This window comes from Stegodyphus dumicola, chromosome 11, assembly GCF_044657685.1.
Source record: "Stegodyphus dumicola isolate Sdum_Otavi_A_Nest chromosome 11, ASM4465768v1".
Taxonomy (NCBI): Eukaryota; Metazoa; Arthropoda; class Arachnida; order Araneae; family Eresidae; genus Stegodyphus; species Stegodyphus dumicola.
This window is the reverse complement of record NC_140778.1, coordinates 51,027,108-51,044,143: the sequence shown is the minus strand read 5'-3', so window position 1 is coordinate 51,044,143 and position 17,036 is coordinate 51,027,108. Positions and strand designations below refer to the sequence as shown.

Sequence of the window (17,036 nt, the reverse complement as noted above, 5' to 3'; positions counted from 1 at the left end):
TGTCCGTCCTCTTTCTTGCGGACATGTGGGTGACGCAAGCCCCACCCAATGGGTTAGTCTATCTCTTACAAGGTCCACGTCATTCACAGCGGCCTTACTTTTTGGAGCCATGCTCTTAAATGAGACTCAAATTTTGTATTGTTTGAAGCTATGCAAGTCATCGGTGCTTCACAGATGCACCAATTTTTATAGTTAAAATTATTTCTACGGCTTCAGAAAATTGTTCATATACCTGGTTTCTGGCTTCTGGAAGCATTTTTTCATAGATTGTTATATGATTTTAATATGGATCTTTTTGCAATAAGTAATTATTATTTATGAACTAAAACAATGAAGTTATAATTAAATAAGATTGTGTTGTTTATGGAAAGAATACAAAACTAGTGGTATAATTTAAGATATACCACTAGTCATACCACATTCACTAAGTTATTTATTTTTGGTTATGTATTATGTTTTATTATTTGTATTGTAATACACTATTACCAATTTTTCCTATTGATACATAAAACTCTTGTGTTTATTTACAATGAACTAAAATGTAATCTATTTATTGTTTAAAATATAAATAGCATTTATTGTTATTTGTTTATCTATTTATTAATTATTCATAAAAATATATTCAGATTAGGTACTGAACTGATTTTTAGGATAAAGGGGACATGAAACCACTAGAATTAAAAAAATTGTCCGACAGAATATTTTACCAGATCTTGCTGTGGCAGTCAACGTGTTAAATAAAGATTCTTTTCAAGTATCCTAAAAAATGTTCATTTTAGAAAACATCAATTATGTTCGTGAAGTATTAGCAAATTTGTTATATTTATAATACCGATTAAATCTTCAGCCATGGCATGCGAGTCCCCAAGAGCGAAATAATGATATATTTCATTCTTTCTTTCTTTATTATCCATTAAAATGGGGGAATCGCCTCAGCCAGAGGTTCATTATAGCCCACTTTAGGATAAAGATTTTAATATACATAAAATATTAGTATACAATTTAAATAATGCTGTCTATTCAACATGCATACTTATCAAATAACAGGCTGCGCAAAACCATTCTTGAGTCTCTTCAAAATTGAAAGTTATGTTCGCACAGCTCCAGTGAAACCATTTCTCGCATTTATCGCACTGTATCATATTAGTCTGTGCAGTTCATAATTCACATGAAAATCATTTCCAAATTTCTTTTATAATTAGTTGAATTTTGTTCCACGCATATTCACTGAATAAATTTCTAATATATGGTATTGAGCAATCAATAATAGAATCATCAATAGCTTCTGAAGCTAAAGTATGTTCTATTTCTAGCATCTATCCTCAAATAGAGACTTCACAACTTTTCTATTTATTAGCATATTTAATAATTTCTGTTGATGGTTGCTAACAATAAAAACTTTTGAAACTGGAATTTTTCTTTGTTTTGTTACAGAAGGTACAGTTTGCTCTGCAGGTACCAAGCCCTTACAATAAGCGTCATGGTCGCTTTCTGTTTTTATTACCATTTCTTTCAGCAAAGTGTTCCTTTTTCTTCAACTGAGGGTTTCCCAAAGAAAACTAAACTTTTTCATTGTCGAAAAAAATGACTGTTGAGTTTGGATGTTGCTTGAAACTGAAGGAGGAGGTAAATTTAAGCCCTCATTTTGAATATCTAAAAAAAAAAAAAAATTATTATATTATGTAACATTTTATTGACTTCAATTATTTTTGAGCTATTTTGAATATGATTCAAAGAATAAACCTTTGACTGAATTTGAAGTAATAATTTGTCAATAGTGGTTGTTTTGTTTATATTATTTATAGGAAGTTTTAAAAGCTTTTGCGCAACCGAAACATCTGCACTTGCACATTGCAACTCCTCACTACAATGTGTATTATTCCGGTAAAGTCTACAAATCAAATGAATGTGTTTGCAGATATTACCTTGTACAATGCTAACAGTACAAGAACATTTTGCTTGGTGAATACAAATTCGGCACTTCGAGCATTTGACACTACATGCATCAGAGAATGCTTCATTTAAAAATTTCAATGTTATAATTCATTTTTATTCCTTTAACAATATATGAATTTTCAGTTTCTTTAATGACAATATTAACATCCATCTCATTACTCTTTTTATGGCTATCGGCAATAATCTTGTTTTTCAAGGTTATTTTTCCTCGTTCTAGTTTCATAATACTTTGCCACCCTTTATGTTTGACATATTCCAATAACTGATGAATGAAGCTATCGAGTCTTCGATTTGATTTTCCACCTAGAAACGTTATTTTAAATTTTTGTGGAAAGATTCTAAATGGTTCCATATGTATTAAAAAAAATATGAAGCAAATTCGTTTGTTTCAGGATGTTCTATGAGATCAAGTTTCACTTTTTCAAACATTTCTGTGAAGGTGTTCTCATCCTTTTCTTGGAACACCACAGTTAAAAGTTTTGTAAACCTCGGCAGCATATCTTCTCATTTATTAAATGTTCAATTTTACTCCTTATTGCTCTGTGAAAGTGCCAGAAACAAAGCAGCTGCTTTGCATTGCAGTCGAATACATCATTCCATGCTTTGTAGTAAGAGGGTGCATCATCCGACATAAAAAAGTCGTAAGATATATTGCAATTTAAATTAGCTTTAACTAGCTGAAACAATTTTTGAAGAGAAGTAAAATCTTCTCTGTTGCACATGCACCAAGCAACTGGGAATCCCTCATTAAAATCATCAATTAACAATATAGTGATAAGTTTGAAATCGTACGCATTCGTACCATGAATAGAATCTACGCATATTAATTTGTGACCAAATTTAACCATCATTTCCTTCTGCAAGGGGTGTTGAAGTGCAAGAAAAAAATTTTCTGCCTCAAATTCACTGAATTCAGTTTTTACTGATCTTTGAAATTTAACATTTAGTAATGGAGAGTGTTCTGGCTCAAGAGATTTCATGTCTTCAAGCATCAACATAACGCTAGTAGCGTCATCAAGATGCCGCTGTGTTTTTAGTCCAAAGTTTTCTTTTATGTTTGCGACGTCTTGTCTAGAAGTCAAATGATACGTCAATATGACATCTGAAGATATCATATCGTTTCTCATGTCACGCAAAATGTTGTATATGCTAATATTTTATTTTTTGAGAAATTTTTTTTTTTTTCTCCTTCAGATAATCTGATAAGGCCTACAATTTTACTATGTCCATAAAATGTAAACGAGCACATGACCTGTATCTTTCTTTCATTATTGATAGTATTTCTGGTGTGCATAAACATGCGCTCTAACAATCTTTGTGAAATTTCTATTATTACTTTTACTAAACTCGTGCATTCCACTGCGAAAACAAAACAAAACAAAACAAAACAAAATAAGTATATTTACCATTCTTATAATTACGACTGCCATAAAGTTTCAAATAATTAACCTTTTCAAATTCTTCTTTCCAAGCATCAAATTCTTGATATACAGTGTTATTATTATACCGAATTACTAATATATAGTGCTACTGTATATCATAAACTGCAGTTTGAAAGAAAAGAAAAAGTGTTTACTGATATACAGTAGTACTTTTTCTTTTCTTTCAAACTGGAAAGCTGTTTGATGGTTCCTTAATTCTTGAGTTGTATCGACATAATGACTGCAAACTTCTTGGCATTTATATAGCCCCTATATATAAAAAAAAAACAATTTTTTTAGAATGAATGCATTTATAAAACTCAGATTATATATTTAACAGTATATCATCAAACATTCTAGCAACACGTAATTTGCATTAAATCATGCAGCACAAAAAAAAAAAAAAAAAGTAAATTTAGCATTGCAGCAAAAAAAAAAAAAAAAGGAATATACGAGTATATATGTTATAAATTGAATTAAAAAGAAATTTAATAAATTAATTAGAAAAGTTGTACTCTTCTGTTATCGGGTGAATTAAAAAGAATTAATAAGAAAAGGGGTACTTTTCTGTTATCCGGACCGGGTTCAAAAGTGTGTGTGTTTACAATACATACATACATTAACACATTCATCCACACATCTATACATGCATTGCATACATACATTTCTGAATCCTTTGATGATAAAAGAAGAATACCAGAAAAGGTTCTGTCTTGCCTTAATGACTAAGAACAATGTTACATTATTGAATAAAAAGTTATAGTTCTGAATGTGCATATCCTTGTTTTAGTTAATATTCTCTTTTAATATGCGTAAAAATGTCACTTGCTAATATTTTCTGTATAGATAGCATAGTATTGATATTCAGAATGTTAAAAGTTTCTGGTATTGCATCATTCTTGAACAGCTTCATCTGACACCTCAATCAAAGAACTTGACTAGAACCAAAGAACCCATTCAAGAATAAGACATGCTTATCATACGTTTTGGTTCTCTAAAAATTTGTTGTTGCACCTACTTGACATAGTCTTTGCTTAGAAAACAGAGAAAGATTTGGGGGTGAACATTAAAAAAAAAAAAAAAATTACAGAGAGGAAACAATACATCATAAAAGTCACTCGAACTAATTTTGACTAAAGTCACTCGAACAAAAATTTTAATTTTCGATAAGTATTATCAGGGTATATTTGCCAGTCTTTAAAATTATGTTTGAATAATGTTATAAATTATGTTTGAACAATCCACATTTAGTATTATGAATGACTGTATTTCATTCATTAATAATACTAAATGTGGATTCACAAATAATTCATAGATAATACTAAATGCGGCTTTTGGTATAACATTAGCAATGTTATATAAAAAAACATTAATGTATTTTATTATTTGAATATAACCTTGTTTTTACTTCTGATAAAATCAGGGCAACTTGATGGAAACTTAACACAAAGAGAAAAAAACTAACAGAATTTTTATACACTTTCACAGCTAATTCTGGACTTTGTTTTCAAATCTTAATTTTATCTATTTTGCTTAACTTTCTAAACTTTTTCCTTATTTTAAATTCAATATAACATTAAATATTTTTTATATGAACTGTTTTTCAAGCATTTTTAAGTCAATGTTTACATTTGATGCTTCTCAATTAATTTCATAAAAGTGAGGCTTGTTGGCCCCTTAAATGCGATTTTTGATACAAAAAAGAAAAATTTTATATTTAAAATATCATTCTTGTCTTAAACAGAAATCGGGCTACGAGAAATTTTTGTAATTTTTTTACAAATGTTTACGTTACATAAACATTTACGTAAACAAATGTTTAATGTATACGTAATTTTTTAATGATATATAATAATTTTAAACATGCGATGTTTAATAATTGAAACAATTTTAAACTGTGCACCATTTATGCGATTTAATGCATTAGCAATACTACTTTTAGAACAGGAACTGTTTATTCTGACTGCGAGAAAAGATAAATAAATGTATTAGCAACGGGCTGCATTTCATGACGTATCTCAAATTGTACTGAATGGCATTATGTTATTTATATGCTTAGTTGTAACTTGCACTCGAAAAAACAGAACACATCCATTCACAGGATTTTCCACTTAAATATCTACAATGAAATGGATACGGTGAATCTTCGGATTATGGTAACTTATCGATTTTTTGGCGAAAATTTAGCGACCAACCCTGCTAGTTTGTTTGGGGGGGACGCCATTTTGTTTTCACGAAGTAAAGGCATGTTTTTTTTTTTTTTTACTCAAAATGTTTTCCAACAATCTGCTAGCCAAATTATGCTTATGCTAGAACTTTTATGGAACAAAAGTGTTTAATCATGACGAAGATAAGGTGCGAAATTGGGAGAGAGTGCAAAATCGGCCACTGCTTCGCGCATTTTTAAGAATTGCACATACGCAGTATCCATGTACACGTCGACATATTTTCACTTAAAAAAACATCCGAGAATAGCACAAAAATAGCATTGTCGTCGATGTGTCATGGATAAAATCCCTTGATTTTATCCATGTACACATCGACCTATTTTCACTTAAAAAAAATCCTCGAATTGCACAAACTATGCTTTACACACACTCTTGACTTTATCCATGTACACATCGACCTATTTTCTCTTAAAAAGTCAAAAAAATTGACAAAAATCCATTTCTTTTTACTCTTGTAAAAAGCGCCTAACAAATAAGTGGGCGATTCTGCGCACTTTAGCAGCGAAATTGTTTCTAAGTGCTTATTAGCTAAAATCACAATCGGAATTTTCCAGAAAATGTCACATGACATGTCTCATGATCTCTCATTTCTCTGAGACAAAATAATCTGTGATTCGAACTGTGTACTTCTCAGATTATTGCTAAAGTCCTACCTGGTAACCTTTATCGCCTTACCAAAATGTCGCCAAACTACCTGTTACCATATTCCAAAGATTAGCCATGGATACATTTTCACCAGAAGTATGCATATGTGTAAATTTCAAGAAAAATATTCATTAGGTTGTGGCCAAATATTAATTTCAAGATCCGACCCAAAGAAATAGAGAAATCATAAATTCTGAAATAATAATATAATTAACTGATAATCATATATAAATCTGCTTTATATGATCTCAATGATAATCATCTGTAAATTTTATGAAATACCAAGTGGCAGTACTGTTATCAGATTTTGTTGGTTACATACAGGGGAAGAAAACTGTGTTACTACAGGGATAATATTCATGTCGATGATTTAGGAAACAGACACGAAAACTTAACATTAAGGATATAAACATAAAACAACAATGAATCCTAACATAGCCAAGTTTAAAAAATTGTTAAAGGGAATTTTAAATAATCATAGTCATAATATCCATTAAACATATTAACAGACGTTTAATATCTATGATTAACACCAAACAACTATTGCAGCTTGTGTTGATTTCTTCAACAAGAAAATAAAATAATTTAAAGCTTTTTTTATAAATTGAAATTAATACATTTCATTTTCAACCATTTATTATAAAAGAGTAAAATTTTTATGCAATATAATGAATATTATTTTGTGTGTAATAAAATATATTTTTAACAATATACTATTTTCAACAGTATTGCTTCATTCATGCAAAGTTATAATATAAAGATCGTAAATATTTTTCGATTATTGCTTTTAAAAATTATTTTTTTAATCTAAATTTTTTTTTGCTTTCCTATATCTGAGGAGAGGCTGAGGTCCAGTCAGAACCCACTATGTAACCCCTTTGGGAAAGGTGGTAATGAAGATTGATGAATTCGCAGAAACAGGAACATTTTTGAAGACCACAGAAACAGGAAGACTCTATTTAATACCATCATATATATATATATATATATATATATACAGTCAAAAGTCGTTAATCCAGACTCGTTGGGACTTCAGCGATTCCGGATTATAGATCATCAGTTTAAATCTGGGAAGATGGCATGCAGAAATTATAAAATTAAAAATATGAAACCGTAATTTATGAAATAAAGAACAATTATGATCTAAAGGGTATCAAAATTTACAAAAAAAAAAAAAAAAAAAGAAGCTTAATATTTATTTGTTTACTTTATTAAACATTTCTTTCAATGTAAGTTGTTGCGTTTTTATGTGATAATACATTCTCTTTAATTCTATAAATGGACATAATTTCTTGTTCAGTTACAAAGTTCCGCCATTCAAGTCCTATAATTGCTGTGTCGAGAATACCGACTAATTTGTCAATCGAAATTTTTTTGTTTTCAATAACCTCTGTCACTTTCTTCGCTATCGGAAGCGAATTATAATGACGAGGAATTTGATTTAAATCATATCAAAGACGGAGTACATCGAGATGAAATACTACATTTAGTAAGGAATTATACGCCAAATAAAATAAAAACATCTGCCCTGAAGATAAGGCTAGTGCTGACAGATCAACTTCTAATTCATTGCGCACTGTGGCATTAAAGGTAAACAAAGTTTAGATAAGCAAAGGATATGCCTTTATCCATTTTTTGCAGCAATTCCACTTTTTGTTTAGTGGACTTTGAAACATACTTTTGCTTTGTAGATCCTTTACATATTAGTATATCAGAAATTCTATTTGACATAATCGAAAGTTCAAGCTTACTTTTATAAAATTGCTCTCAGTCTGCAAAAAATAATAAGCCGAATCCAATTCGTAGATTAAGGAACATCGCAATCTGCAACATTAACTCAATTTGATAATTTTAGCTTAGCTTATACCATCCATTATACATTAAACGCACATTCGTAAACGTATTTTGCACACGGAAACACGCATATTCGCAGCCGTAAAGGTCTTACGCGCATGCGCAGAAAGTTTGTAGCTTTGAGGTCCGGATTATAGATCATTCCGGATTATGGGTGTCCGAATTAATGACTTTTGACTGTATACAATTTTTTTTTCCTTTTGTATATTTCTTGGGAATAGAGCTGAAGCAATTGCTTATCCATTCTTAGAATTTCGAGTCGATCCTAGACAAACTTTCATTTTCAAATATCAGTACGATATTCTTTCTTGAACAAAATTTTAACATTTAGTGAATTCATAAATTCATTAACATTTAGTTCTGGACTTAAATTCTAAAATTGTAAGTATCGGAGCTATTAGCCATTAGGAATGGTTTAAAAAAATGAAGAAATAATGCATAATGAAAAATTAAGTGAGCTCTGGAGAAGATAATAAAACCATGAAGGTGAAATAAAAAGAAAAAAATAAATTCACATACACATGTATCATAAAAAAGCAAATGAAGAAAAGTTCTCAAAGTGGAAATTTTAGATTACAATCTAACATCTTAAAAAAGAGTTAACAATTTAAATGCATAAACAATTTTTAAAAAATAGTCTTTAAGATGTTTAATACTAAAAGCAAATGAAAGCTGAATAAACTAACGATAACAAGGCATGGCGCTACAGATGAACAGCATTAAGGGACTCTTCGGGGGGGGGGAGGTATCTGAATGGGTTCAGATTAAAAGGACTGCTGAAAAACGCTCTTTCAAAGTTTAATATGCTTTATCAGTAGAGATTATCAATACAGATGGCCCAAATGGAACAGCGAAATACTTTATAGGATATTAGATAAATATGCATTTAGACTAATGCTAGGATTTTATATATTTTCTGCATATTTAAAACGTGAAAAAAAAATATGTATTGTAATCATCCGCAGAGAACCCGTTGGCGCCGTTGCATTTTTACTCGCCAAGCTCGCGGTTCATCGACGATGAGCCGAGCCGCACACGTGATATTTTGTATACGTGATTTTTAGTGCATGTAAATTCAAGTTAGCAGACAAAACAATATATTAAGCATAAGGTAGTAAAAATTCACAGATAATAAGCATGTAGATGTAAATCTAACTGGTTAAACGTGATATACGAAAATAAATTTATATTAAATTCAAGTTAGCACAGAAAAGAATATATTAAGTATAAGACAATATATAAGCATTTATAACGGAAATAAATATTCATTTAAAAAATATAAATTAGTATTAATGCACTGAAATTAACTGGTTAAACATGATAAATGAAATAAATTTGTCTTAAATTCCAATTAACACAGAAAACAATATAGTCCTTACACCAGCAGTGGTTTGCTAATTTTGATGACCATGGTGATGCATCAAACTATTCTGTCATCTTAGATAATCAATAATATTTTTATTTCAATTTAATCATCTATTTATGTAACACCTGCCATCCTCTGAAAGGTTACTGTTAAGAACTGTTAAGAATTAAGAACACAACGTGAACAGCCGTAGAAAACAATATAGTCCTTACACCAGCAGTGGTTTGCTAATTTTGATGACCATGGTGATGCATCAAACTATTCTGTCATCTTAGATAATCAATAATATTTTTATTTCAATTTAATCATCTATTTATGTAACACCTGCCATCCTCTGAAAGGTTATTGTGAAGAACTGTTAAGAATTAAGAACACAACGTGAACAGCCGTGTTACAAATTAGCATTCACCCTTCCCGCCGTATTTTCTTCCTTTCATCATGAACCAAGAACCGGCATCTATCTACGAAAATATTTCTATCTATACGTTGTTAAAAAATTCAGAAAAAATAATAATAAATGAGAGGAGAATAATATATATCTGCAAATGTGAACAACGACAGTGATAATTCAACAAAATAAATGCAAGAGGAATGGTTGCAAACTTCGAACAAGCGAATAGGATAAATCCGCTGGGTTACCAGGTTTGGACTATTATCGCCAAAGTTAGGGATGTTTACATTTACCCGGTTCTCTGCGGAAGTGCTTCTAATCTCTAATCCAATCTAATCTTGATATTCATTGATTCAAATTAAAAGTGCAAAATAAGCAAGGCGTATTAGATACATTTAATGCACCTGTCTCCATCAACGTTGCAAGCAGTAAAATCATTAGTGCGTTTCTTATCTGTAATTGTATTAAAAAGGGCTGAAATTTAAACTATTCTAAATTTATCCACAAAATATCAACATGAAAAAAAGACAGCACTAAATAATCTCCTGAAATAACAAAGCTCAGAAAATACAATAGACAGACAACCAAAGTAGACATATGTCTTGTTTTGCACCCGCTAAGTCTTTCTGCACCGATGGGCGAAAAATCAAGCATAGGTGCGAAGGAAAGGTGAAAGGGGGCAATTTCGAGATTTAGAGGATAGTGAAAAGGAACTTCATATTGTTTTATACGAGTTCAAAAGGCCCGAAAGAAAAGTTGGGACAAAATAAATTAAAAAATAAATGGCCCATAGCGATATCGAGAAGAAATAAATATATATATATAAAGGGCCTCTAGAGGAAAAGGAAGAGAAGAAAAACCTAATTAGCTAATGCGTACATGAGTATGATGATGGTGGAACTATGTGATGAGTGGAGGTAAAAATTTAGATAAATAATAGGATTTTAAGATTCTTGTGTCCAAAGTCAGTGAATATTAATATCAAAAGAAGCACTAAGTATTTAACATATATAAAATTCACACAATTTACAGGAAGAGGGAGGGAAAAAACAGGTGAGAACATAAGTATATTATGCAGTGCTAGATCATGTCGACTTGTGAAAGTGCGATAAGTAGTTTAATTTGCACATTTTATTCTTTCATATATACTGTACAATAGAATATACGGTTGAACCCATCAGGTTGTGCGTAGAGGAAAAATAAGAATTTAAAAATAAATAAATAAATAAATATTTTTTATGTATATAAATAAGTAAATACAACATATATTCATGGTAAGGAGAACTTAACTACATAGAATAGTTATATCTAGTTGCGCATAGAAATTATATTATCACATTACTTTAGTAGGATTAAGGAATTACACGTTTGATAGAAATGCAAAAAGGGGGAAAAAAATAATAAAAAGGGAAGAAAAATTTAGACTAATTTTATTCATAAATATAAAATGAAAGGGTAATTATTGAAAAAAAATTATTTTGAGGGAGGGAGTAAAAAGGAAAGTTCTTACAGTTTTGCAGGAGTGTCTCAAACCAATTTCCTTGTTTTGGTTCTTCTTATGTCGCTTGGCGTCCCGATTTTGATGTCCTGATCGGCTCCCGAGAGCTTGAAGATACCAAAGAACTTTGTCTTTCAATTCACTGGAATCCAGATATCAGTCTAGAATGGTTAATGCATGGATTTTCAGAAATCTTTGCGACAGAGTCTAAATCCAAATGGATGAAAGGAATGGACGGAGGATTTTGTTTAGTAGGGAAAGGGGGAGATAGAGGGGCCCCTTTCGAGGCATTACAGAGGAGAGAAATATAAAAGGTAAATTATTATAATAGAGGCGAGTGAGACCGGGAAAGCTTGAAATATCTATAGAGTAAAAGGAAAGCGAAGGAAGGTAAGGTCAGGAAAATTCAGAGAATGTAGCATTCATCCATATATTCGTGCATACTTACCAATGTAAGGTGATTGATGAGATTTCTAAGAGTAAGGACAGGTATATGTGGAAGAATGTAGAGATAAGTGCGTCTTGAGGAGGAATATTTTGAGAGCAGGATTTAGAGATGGAGGTAATATGGAAGTAGAATGAAGGAGCAGAAGAACCGGAGATGAAGATGTGCATCACCAATTTCAGAATATGAAGGTAGAGCAGGTGATGAGCTGATGTGGTTAAAGGAAGATATAATTTAGAATAGGAAGAGAGACATAAATTTGGGTACTTACTTGTTTCAGAGGTTTGCCGGTGCTGGTTGTAGGGTGTCGGAGGTAGCGAGGAGAAGAGTTTCTCGGTTGAAGAACGTTTGTCGAATGGTATTTTTATCTTTTACAGAAGGAAGTGCTTTGGACTCTCGGTCTTGTAGAAATGCAAAGTAGGGGGAGAAGGGGAAGATGAAAGTTGGGTATAGTGGGCAGATGTTAATGAAGGAGGAAAACCATCAGGCATGGAGAGCTCAAGAAGATGCTGGTGAAGAGGTAGTGGTTGAGGGAGACAGAGGGCTGGAGGTAAAAGGGACAAAGATGTGATTTAAAGCATATTTATGAAATTGCAGTCTTTAACGAAGTCTCCTAGGAGTTTGAGAATGGTAGAGGAAGTGGAGTAGAGTGCAGCAAGGATAGAGGGGGATTCAGAAAGTGCAAGAAGATGAGTCTGAAGAGTGTTCCTGGGCACGGAGTACAGAGAGCAATAAAGTAGGAGGTGTTCGAGGGTGTCAGGAACCTTACAGAATAGACAAAGGCAGTCAATTTTATTAAATTTAAATATTAATTCGCGGGTGAGGATAGCGCCTGTTCTTAGACAGCGCAGGCAGATGTCAACGTTTTTTTGGGGATGAGAAAGTAGCTTTTTGGACAGAGTGATTGAAGAGAGGGGGTCTTGTAGATCTTGTAGATAGGAGGTGAAGTCAGTATTGAGAGAGAGGATAAGAGATTCTTTTTGTTTGGAGGGCGGAAGGTGGAAGAGAAATAGGAGTACCTGTGGGAAGTTTAGCAAGTCGATCCGCCTCTTCATCCAGCAAGGCCAATGTGGATTATAAAGGATGAGGATTATAAATTTTGAAGTTTTCGAAAGCCCAAGAGAGTCTATTTTTAACAAGTTTTTCAAAGAGATTTCCGAGACAGGAGCTGAGACAGATAGGACGATAGGAAGAGATGAGAGGCCTTTCCTTGCTTTAGGGATTGGGATGATGAGAGATTGTTTCCAGGAGGAGGGGAATTGCGAGTTAGTCCACATGAAGTTGAAGGTTGAGAGAAGAAAGCTGAGTTTTTGTGTGGAAAGAGTTTCAGTGTTTTATTGGGAATTCCGTCTGGCCCTTCTGAGGAGTTTGGGCGGAGGGTACGAATTGCGGTACGCAGTTCTCAAGGGAGAAAAGGAGAGTCAAGGGCATGATTGAGAGGAGGTTTATGAAGGAAGATATAGGCCTCAATGAGTTGGAAAGGAAAGGATGGGATAGGATTTATAGGGGGTTAAATTCTGAAGAGAAGAGGGTGCAGACACAATTTAGGTCTCGGTTATCTAGAGCAAGGATGGTATGCCAAGCAGGATTTGGGATGGGCGAGGAGGAGAGAGATTTAATAATTTTCCATATTATAGATTTTGGGATCGAAGGAGAAACTTGCATGTTCCCATTTTTTTGCAAGATATTTGATTTGGCGATTGATTTTTGCATTTATCCTACGATAAGATATAAGATCTTTAGGGTCTTTAGTATTATACGCAATCCTTTTGTATCCAGTTCTGATTGCGCAAAGTCTATTGAAGGAAGTAAGGTTCTTCTTCCAAACAGGTACTGTAATTTTATGGGAGCTCTCGTTGGTGACGTTCTGAAAGTGTGAGACAAAATACTCACAGTCAGATAGGGAATAGAAGGAGGTGTGGGGAGATAGTTTAGCAAATTTAGAGACAACCTCAGAGTGGTCAAGAATCTTTCTCTTGACAGTCTGAGGAGGAGAGGAAGAGGGAAAGTGAAGATAGATAAGAACATGGTCGCTGCCGTAGGAATGGGGTGTGCATGCCATGCAAGGTGGTGTGCGAAGTGTGACGAAATTAGTTCATCAGGGTGAATTGGGACTGGAGAAGAAATTTTTCGAGTGAAGCCCCACTAGCGTTTGTGCTAGAGGAACCCCATAAGGGTGAGTGGGCGTTGAAATCACCTTGAATTATAGTGGGGATAGAGGAAATGGTGCTGAGAAACCAGAGGAAGTTTTCAGAGAGCGCATGCTGAGGGGGCTTGTAAACTTCAATCAGGAGAAGGGGTTTTTCTTTAAAGGTGATTTTAACAGCGGTAGCTTCCGTGCGGGAGTCATGCAGAAGGTGGTCTAGGGAGACTTCGCATTGAGGGAGATCTCGATGAACAAGGATGGCGACTCCGCCTGCGCAGGTATCTCTGTCTCTGCGATAGAAGATGAATTTGTTTAGACTGGGAGATTTTTTCTTTCCCAGTCTTGTTTCGCTAAAAAAAATAGCATGCGCATTTGTGAAAAGATTGCTATTTCGCATGGCAGTAAGGCGACCGTTGAGTCTATTGCAGTTAAAGTGAACGAACATATAAGGCAAGGAAGCTTGCTGTGGCAAGGAAGCTTGCTGGGACAGAGCTTTAAGAGATGCTAATCAGGTATTGTAGAATGGAGGTGGCTTGTTGTAGAGTTAAGTTGAAGAGTAATCTAGTATACAAGCTGATATCTTCAGTCTTTCATAGATGCACACACTGTATTCAGAAAATACAACAACGTGAATCGTGAACTTGAAAGAAGAGTTGAGTGAATCGTCTGCTTTCTTACCTCGATGCAGAGATTAAAGGAGGAAAAACTTATCATGATGTAAATAATTTGGTTTTTCTGTTATGTCTCATTATTATTCGGTAATTATGACACCATTATTCGGTAAGTATTTTTTTCTTCGATATTTCGTACTCAATGTTGCGGTTTCCGGAACCTATAAACTGAATGTTTATATTTTGAGAGGCAACGTGAATTTCAGGATTTTCGGTATTTGACATGGAGGTTAGAATAGAAGGAGGGAAGGTTCAGCTCAAACGGTGAAGTTTGGCGGCCATGTTCCTGTTATCGCTATGACTTGTGCAAGGAAGTCTGTAATTGCAATATTTTTTCTTTTCTTTTTGAAGCATGTCAGCTTGTGTTGTATATGGATGCACAAATAGATTTCGAAAAAGATTCCTGGGATTACTTTTCACTCGTAAGTATTGATTTTCTTTTTTTTTTTTATGTAATATGATAACTATGGTAAAAAATATCACAATGTCATGTTGTTTTCTTACCAGATGGGAAAAAAGGACTTAATAATAATCAAAATATGTTAAATACATTTTAATGTTTCTGTTTATATTAAACTGTATAATTTGAAAGTTTTAGGTAATTCGTTTGATAATTTTCATGAAACGTAAGACACCAATTGTTTTACTGTTTTTATGAATTGTAAAGGCCCGTCTACACGTACCGATTTTATCGGCCGACTTTCTCGCAGAGGAACAATTTTCAGGATGTGCGCATGCGCTAAAAATCTGTCATGTTCTCTGCGACGATTTCAGAGCTAGTGTTCACCGCTCACTAGCCGACGATAAAATCGGCGACTCTAGCCAATTAAAAGGTGTTAAATAAAGTAATGCTTTTCTTTATGTATTAATTATTATTCATTTTTAAATTTTTTAACTGTTAAGAATGTAATTTATGCATTTGATCAAGATAAACTAACTTTTCTGTTGTTAAAAATTTTTTGCATAAATTTACAAATTTGTGGGCAGTATAGCGATAAAAGTAAGTAAAATATTTACACAACTGAACATGTGGAAAGATGTATCCAAAAATATAGGCATAGGTATATTTCTGTAATTCAGTTTAATTCAAGACAATTTCTTTGAGATTCATAAATATGAAACGCGCATAAACTGAAATCACTGAATTCACATAAATCTGTTTTATTTTATTAATATTTATTTTCTTGTTGTTATACGGTTGTTGGTTGTGAAAAGAATCTATTTAAAACTTTCATTTAAAAAAAATGCAACCTGTGACTATTTTTTAGATAATTATCTGCTATTAATTTCAGGTTAAATATATTTTAAATGATTCTTTAATAAATTACAATATTGTGAATAAATCAGAAATATCCCTTCTTAAAGGAAAAACTGGAACGTACCAACGACTTCATATAACAGGTAGACGGCTCACCCACAGAGAATTCGTCTGCTCGGAGATCGGAGATCATCATTCGTTAAGTGGTGTTCGACCCGAGGGCCTTTACCACTACATGTTTATCAATCCCCTAAGGACCTGTAAAAGTTCGTTAAATTCCATAAACTGGAAAAGTCCTGTGCACTTGTAATAAAAGTGCAAAGTCTTCAGTAGTGAAGAAGTTGATCAGGGGTGGCGACTTATATCGGCCACAGATGAAGTCTTCGTTGGATAAGCTATAATAGCAACTAAATTTTGGCATATCTTTTACACATTATCGTATATTTGACACAGTATCGTACATTAGTAAGATGAAAAGGATGATAGATGAAACAAAATCTAGATTAAATAGTTGAAAATAATAAAATATATACAAGAACTACCATCTAACATTATGATGTATAGTTCTGGGCCGTTTATGCGGCTGTTCGATTAGATAGTCGTACTCCCCTATGTTTTTAATAACTTCGTGAGTGGAGGAATCACATTTTTCGTAGAATTTGAATGTAATCTTTAGTAATTCAGCATCTAATGGTAAAATCTTTAAAGAATTATGGATGACAGTGTTCGTAACGAACCACGGAGAGTTCGAGAGGAATCTGAGAGTTTTACTCTGAAAACTTTGAAGCCTTGCTCGGTTTGAACGTGCAGTAGCTGCCCACGCCGGAGCGGCATATAGAATTATGGGTCGGATTGCCTGTAGATAAAGTGTTCTTTTAGCGTTGATATTTAACTTCGAATATTTGCACATCAGAGGGTATATGCTCATTAAGGCACGTTGTGCTTTGTCTCTGATATAATTAACATGAAATTTGAAAGTTAACTTCTGGTCGAGATAAACACCTAGATATTTTACTTGGTGATCACGTGACACGATTTGTCCGTCCATTGTAATTTCTTCTAAGTCTTGAGGGATATTTCCTTTTTTAAAGTAAATCACTTTTGATTTTTCGGGGTTAATTTTAATTTTCCATCCTTTAAACCAGGGTGAAATGTAA

At 32.9% G+C, this 17,036-nt stretch overlaps 1 protein-coding gene and 1 long non-coding RNA gene across 2 annotated transcripts in view; one reads left to right on the top strand and one right to left on the bottom strand.

Annotated features, from left to right (window-relative positions):
* LOC146993971 (uncharacterized) overlaps positions 1-17,036 on the top strand; it is a 75,129-nt gene that overhangs the window by 26,856 nt on the left and 31,237 nt on the right. The window lies entirely within an intron of this gene.
* Positions 959-10,465, bottom strand: LOC146993972 (uncharacterized). Its single transcript, XR_015043948.1, has 2 exons — positions 9,484-10,465; positions 959-3,647 (listed from the first exon to the last, which is right to left on the bottom strand). It is a non-coding gene; the product is annotated as an uncharacterized LOC146993972 (long non-coding RNA).